This window comes from Limulus polyphemus, unplaced genomic scaffold (assembly GCF_000517525.1).
Source record: "Limulus polyphemus unplaced genomic scaffold, Limulus_polyphemus-2.1.2 Scaffold1195, whole genome shotgun sequence".
Taxonomy (NCBI): domain Eukaryota; kingdom Metazoa; phylum Arthropoda; class Merostomata; order Xiphosura; family Limulidae; genus Limulus; species Limulus polyphemus.
The window spans coordinates 304,788-312,602 of record NW_013666805.1 but is presented as its reverse complement, the minus strand read 5'-3'; positions in this window follow the sequence as shown (position 1 = coordinate 312,602).

The following is a 7,815-nucleotide window of genomic DNA, read 5'->3' as shown; positions in this document are numbered from 1 at the left end:
TGGAACCAGGCATAGATATTAAATCAGAGCAGGAGAAAGACCAAGATTTGAAACCAATAATTGATTTTCTAAATACAAGTGTTTTGCGCCCTGCTTGGGAGAAGGTGTCTAGTCTAAGCCCTGTGAAAAAGAACTATTAGGTACAATGGGACCAGTTGAAGCTTGAAGATGGTATTCTTCTCCAGAGATGGGAAACTGCAGATGGGAAAGTGACGACCTGGCAAACAGTTATACCGAAAAAGTTATGGGAAATTGTGCTGCGTCAATCTCATGATAGTTTAACAGGAGGACATCTCGGAGTTAAGAAGACAGTGAGTCACCTACGGCAGATACTTTACTGGATAGGTATGAGGCAAGATGTGGAAGAATGGTGCAGGACCTGCAGTACATGTTGTGCAAAAAGGGGACCAAAGCATAAGGGATGTGCCTCAATGAAGTTATATCAAGTTGGTGCCCCAATGGAAAGAGAAGCCGTTGACATTGCTGGTCCCTTGCCCCAAACTCGTGCTGGAAACAGGTACATTTGGGTGGTGATGGATTATTTCACCAAGTGGCCTGAGGCATATGCAATACCAAATCAAGAAGCTACAACTGTAGCTTCAGCTATTAGTGATTTCTTCCTCAGATTTGGTATGCCATACGAACTGCATTCAGATCAAGGCCATAACTTTGAATCAGCCGTGTTCGATGAATGCTGCAAGTTGTTTGTCATACGAAAGACCAGAACAACGCCACTTCACCCACAGTCTGATGTGATGGTGGAAAAGTACAATTGGACACTGGGACAGGAATTGGCAAAGTTTTGTAATAGCCGCCAAAATGACTGGGATATCTTACTCCCTCCACTGTTGATGGCCTATAGAACAGCAGAGCATGAAGCCACTGGATACACTTCAGCAAAGCTGATGTTTGGTCGGAAACTTCGGTTGCCAGTGGGCCTGATAACAGGACGCCCACCTTATGAAGAGTTGCCTGAAAATGTGCCAGAGTTCGTGAAAGTATTATCTGAAAGGATGGATGATATTCACCATCAAGTGCGTTCAATCTTGAAAACGTCTGCTGATTCGATGAAGTTATCTTATGATAAGAGATCTACTGATGTCTGCTTTGTACCAGGAGACAAGGTGTGGTTGTATAATCCCAGGAAGACCAAAGGGAAGTCTCCTAAGTTGTCTTCTCCATGGGAAGGCCCATATGATATAGTGGATCGTCTCTCAGACGTGACTTTCAGGATAAAATATGGTCGGCGAGGTAAGCCAAAGGTGGTTCAAGCCAACAGGCTTTGGCGTTATCACGGTCCAGGACATTTCAATTGGTACAAAGTGAACAATGGAATAAATGACGCCGCTGAAGACGTGTTACCTGGAAAAGCCACTGTCGAAGAAGAAACTCTACTCGGCTTTGAGAAGGGAAACAGTGAAGCCCTTGATGAAGTTACTACCACTGATGTGACTATTACCGATAATAGGACGTTTCTTGATGGAGCAGATGAACCTGAAGTGAAGCAGAAGCCAACGAGATGGAGAGCAGTACGGAAGAAGATACGTCCCGTAAAATTAAGAGACTTTGTTGGAATTTTAATTTTGTATTTGTAAATTATGTACATTTAATTAAGTTATTGTTAATTATCTATTGGTTTAATGTAAGTGACTATTGTTCGGGACGAACAATACTAAGGAATGGGCATTGTTACGACAGCGAAAGACACGTGACGCTGGTAACACGTCATGAGTTTCTAGAAGGATCGGGGAACATCACGAAAATCCTAGTATTTACTAGACACCCATTTATTTTTGTATATAAGCCCGGTAAATTGAGAAAGAATAAATTAGTTTTCGTTAAGAAAGGACTGGTATCGCTAAGTTTCGTCCGAAAGAAATTATACGGGAAATTAACAAACGACCAGAGATGTAACAATACTTTCTTTGTCAGGTATAAAGTTTGCTCAGACACTTCTTTTAGTGAATCAAGCTATCTACTGCATGAAAGAATTTCAGAACATATACGAGAAATCCACAACCTATGAACTATCGAGTATCTACAATAATACACCGTCCAATCTGAAGTCAGTAAATAATATCAGTAGAAGGCTATGAACTACCAAGTCTCTACAATATTACACTGTCCGATTTGAGATCAGTATAGATAACCAGTAGAAGGCTATAAACTACCAATTCTCTATAATACTACACTGTCCAGTTTGAAGTCAATATATAATATCAGTAGAAGGCTATGAACTACCAAGTCTCTACAATATTACACTGTCCAATTTGAGGTCAGTATAGATAACCAGTAGAAGGCTATGAACTACCAATTCTCTGTAATACTACACTGTCCAGTTTGAAGTCAGTATATAATACCAATAGAAAGCTGTGTACTATCGTGTCTCTACAATATTACACTGTTAAGTTTGAAGTCAGTATATAATACCAATAGAAAGCTGTGTACTATCATGTCTCTACAATATTACACTGTCCAGTTGGAAGTCAGTATACAATGCCAATAGAAAGCTGTGAACTATCAAGTCTCTACAATATTACACTGTTAAGTTTGAAGTCAGTATATAATACCAATAGAAAGCTGTGTACTATCATGTCTCTACAATATTACACTGTCCAGTTGGAAGTCAGTATACAATGCCAATAGAAAGCTGTGAACTATCAAGTCTCTACAATATTACACTGTTAAGATTGAAGTCAGTATACAATACCAGTAGAAAGCTGTGTATTACCATGTCTGTAGAATATTACACTGTTCATTGGAAGTCAGTATAGAGTACTAGTAGAAGGGTGTGGCTATGAACTACCATGTCTCTACAATATTACACTGTCCAATTTGAGGTCAGTATAGATAACCAGTAGAAGGCTATGAACTACCAATTCTCTATATACTACACTGTCCAGTTTGAAGTCAGTATATAATATCAGTAGAAGGCTATGAACTACCAAGTCTCTACAATATTACACTGCCCAATTTGAAGTCATATAGAAAATCAGAAGAAGCCAGTTGTGTACCAAGTTTCTAGAACATTACACTGTCCAATTGGAAGGTTCACCCAGTGGCACAAGATACGTTTGTTGGCTTATAAAGCTAAAACTGTGTTTTGACGTTGTCGTATTGGGCAGAGCACAGATATCCCCTTGTGTTGCTCAACAAGAAACAAACAAACCAGTAGAAAGTTAGTATATATCAGCAATAAATGGCTAGAAATTACTAAGTCATTACAAAGTGATAAAATGTAACAACTGTTATTATTTTTTACTGTCATGGTTTTCAAGTATAACTCATGTCGAGTGAAATTACTTAAATCCTCGCTCAGTTGAACATGTGATACACTTCTAAGTTCTAGAAGAAATATTTTGTAGAACATAATGTAGTGCGTCCATGTCTAGACCAATATTAAACGTAAGTAAGTAAACAATTACTAAAATGTCTAACCTAACATTCGTTAATATTTATATTAGTGACATTATGAACGATCCAGAGTAAAAATATATATATTTATTTATTTTTACTGAGATATAATTTCTTTTTGTTGATTTCCATGGTGTTGAGCTCTTTTCGAATTTTAATGAGAAATTATTAATTGATATAGTTCACAAGAAAACGACAAAATAATAAAATTATTATAATTATAAATTCCATGTGTCACTTACTGTAATAGAGATAAAAGCATAAACTATTTAGTGGAATAGATTAATTTGTGACAAACGTTTTATACTAACTTTAGTAAGATGCTACTTTCCATTAAAAACGTGTTAATATAATTACATAAATCTTTTAAACATGAAACATACTTAAAACTACTAAGCTTTGAGTCATTCTTAATACTTTTAGTACCTTTTAAATATTTCATAAATTCATGAAAGTGTTTTGTTTGTTTGTTTATCAAAAGTTTGATTGTTTTTCTTAGACGCTGTACAAATTAAAATCTACTAAAATTAAAGCTTATTGGGTTAAACTGTTATTATCGTAATGCTATGAGTACAAGAAATCAAGCAGACAACTTTAGAGCACTGGTTGAAAAAAAGGATTTGGATGAAATGGGAATAACTGAAACATGGTTAAATGTAGACGATTTTGATAGCAGGAATTTCTTTAAAATACAAGGTTATAGGTTATTAAATAGTGATAGAGTACAAATAAATGGAGGAGGAGTGGCTTTATGTGTAAAATGTGAGTTGAAGTTGAGGATATCAAAGATAATAGCAAGGAGATTGAATACATTTGGGTTTATGTTAGTGGTTATAAAGGAGAGAAGGCTTTTAGTGGGAATTTCTTACAGACCAACAGATGAAAGTGATGAAATAGTGAGAAACTCTACAGTGAGATTAAGATTTCATCTGTTAATGAAGTTATAATTATGGGAGATTTTAATGTCAGACATATAAACTGGGAAATGTTAAAATCAATTTATGAAAGAGATAGGTTTTTAGAAACTGCTCAAGATAGTTTTCTTCACCAACTGCCCAAGGAACCTACTAAGAACAATGTTATTTTAGATTTATTGTTACTTTTTAATAAAGAAATGGTTGACAGGGTGGAAGTTGGGGAACATCTGGGTGCAAGTAATCATTGCTATATTAGGTTCAATGTTTTACTAAATATGGAGATAAGGAATGATGAGAAAAATGATAGCTTTGTAAATATATTTATGTCTGAATTTAGTCATACCAGCCTCTTGATTTTATGTAACATAATATAATGTTGTTTTTTTTTGTTGTTTTTTCATAAATGTTTCTTGATGACCATGAAGTAACAAGCCCTACAGATTCTTGTTGCTGTAGAAAAAATTTGATCTTGGGGAATTACTCTTTAATGTGTTTCTTTTAATTTATTCTCCAGGTACTTCACTTTTATTTTTGTGGACTTCGTTACCCATGTTTGAATGCATTCTGTACTCCTCACCGTTATGATGAGCATTCATAAAGCCCTAACCATAAACCTAAATTCAGTAAACATACCTAACTTAGTTTAGCCTAATCTAACCTTGCTATCTTTATATAACTTAACCTTACAAAAGTTCAGTACCTGGCTTATGTTTAGAAGAGAAAGAACATATCAGATGGTGGATGATCCAGGGTCCTAGGAATCTCTTGTAATTAAAACAAACAGTGAAGTTACTGATTTAATCTAGCTTAAACAACAAACATTTTGTAAAGAAGTACATAGTTTGTTTGGAAAATTACATGGAACTGCTTGGGAGATCAAGAATTAACAAATAAAGTTGTGAAAAACTGAGAAAAACAACAATATTAAGTTACATAACTTTTAGAACAGATTAGAAATGAATATAAATACCTTTCTTTCATTAATAATTTGGAGAATGTCCTAATAGTTCTAGATTTATTAAAACTGACCTGATATGCAGGAAACAAACACTTTGATACAACACTCGGTTCTGTATTAAGCTTTAAAATAAAGTGTGCTTTACAGAAATGTCAAAGAAACTATGAAATCTTTAAACTTACATGAGCATTCAGAAACTTCTCCTGGAACAGTCAGTAGGTATATTTCTTGGCTGGAATCATGGCAAGGTCTTCTACCTGTTCCAAGAAATTCTTCATCACTGACAGTCTGAAACTCCACAAACTTAAGAAAATCTCCATGTTCTCTTATCATGCAGAAAGTTAAAATAACTAGTACACATCACAGTAGTGAGATCGGGATGACTTTTTATGTTCTTTAAAATCCTTACATCTTGCTGAGCAACACAGAAACTTTAAGGTTTCAGATTAATGTAGACTTTAATGTAATTACTTAAAATATTTACAGGAAAAAATATTAACAACATGACATCGCCTGAATATTCTGCAACATTTTGGACCAAATCTTTCATCTGCCCTAGACATAATAATAGATTCGACTAACTTCTGCAAAGCTTTATATGTCATGATTGTGTATACATCTCTGCCATGGTCTGGCACAGTCTTCTGTGAGAAGAAAATAATCCAAAAAACTGTTATTATCATTTTGATCACTGGTGCGATCATTCTCAAGTAAAAACTTATGTATTTCATTATGATCCCACCAGTGATCAAAACATCGTACTTGTTTTAAAAACAAATCTTATTTACTGTAAAATCTGTAACTTGCAATATAATACACTTAATCAGTAAGTAAACTTAAACAAAACTATTATTCCTTATAATGTTACCGTAACCTGTAACTATAACAATAATAAAGTTTCCTTCATCACAATCTATTTGTTGAAGAGCTCCATTTCTTTGTTATATCTACTGAAATTTCTAAACTTACAGTGATTAAATCAGATATCTTTCTTCACCACCTACTTCATATTTATGTTACAATAACTTAATTTTATTGGTTATTCTGTTTAAGTAATTATTATCGTAACTCCTTTTTCCTTTATAAGATCTCCTGCTGAAAAGTTAAAAGTATGGAGTCTTACAGTAGACAGTGTAGATCCTTTAGGTTGGAAATAAATAAGAGAAATACTGTCAAAACTTGAGTTACTGTTATGTGCATGTTGTGTAACATCGAACTATATAGCTATGTCGCATACTGGTTTTATTTTGTTTCATTACAAGTTGAAAATATATCAAACAAGCCAAATGTTAATCAAGATCTACGTTTGAAGGGTCACTGTTTCATGTATGATATTTGAGCTAATAATTTTTATGAAAGTAAATATATAAATGGCTGATATATTGCCAATAGGCTGGAAAGGGTCAAAAGAATAAAGATTTCAGTTACCAGTTTTACAGTGTTGGTTTCTTTAACTACAGCCTAAAATAATTATTGATGCAAGACACAGAAAGTTGTTGAAGCCCAGGAGGTCTGATGGAGTCTCTGCTAACCTTAATTTGGCTCCAATCTTCTTGATGCAGCAGTGATCAAAGCTTGATCTCTGGGAGATAAAACACTTACATTACTGAAAAAACTGGAACTTCAATACAAAATTGATATATCATAAGCTTAGTTTCTAATATACTTTGTATAGCTGCTGACAGTATTAATTTCAAGAAACATCCACTCTGACTGTAATACAACAGTTGACAACCTAAACAGTTAAACTCCACTCTGACTATAATACAACAGTTCACAACCTAAACAGTTAAACTCCACTCTGACTATAATACAGCAGTTCACAACCTAAACAGTCTACCTCCTACTAAAGAAAACTCCACTCTGACTATAATACAACAGTTCGCAACTCAATCAGCCAAACTCCTACTCAAGAAAACTCCACTCTGACTATAACACAACAGTTCGCAACTCAAAGAGCCAAACTCCTACTGAAGAAAACTGTACTCTGACTATAATACAACAGTTCGCAACTTAAACAGCCAAACTCCTACTGAGGAAAACTCCACTCTGACTATAATACCACAGTTCGCAACTCAAACAACCAAACTGTTACTGTTATGTAACATCAGACTCCACTCTGACTAAAATACCACAGTTCGCAACTCAAACAACCAAACTCCTACTGAAGAAAACTCCACTCTGACTATAATACAACAGTTCGCAACTTAAACAGCCAAACTCCTACTTGACTTGATTATCTCTATCTTCAATCTCTCTATCTATGCAATTATATCTCCGCTTTATTTGCCGGAATTATATACTAAAATAGAAGGTGTCTAGCAAAAGACTAGAGTTGCCAGGAAAAGTCAAGATCCTTCTAGAATTTTATGACGTGTTACCAGCGTCACTTGACTTCCGCTGTCGTAACACTGCCCCTTCCTTAGTATTGTTCGTTCCGAACAATAGCCACTTACATTAAACCAATAGATAATTAACAGTAACTTAATTAAATGTACATAATTTACAAACACAAAATTAAAATTC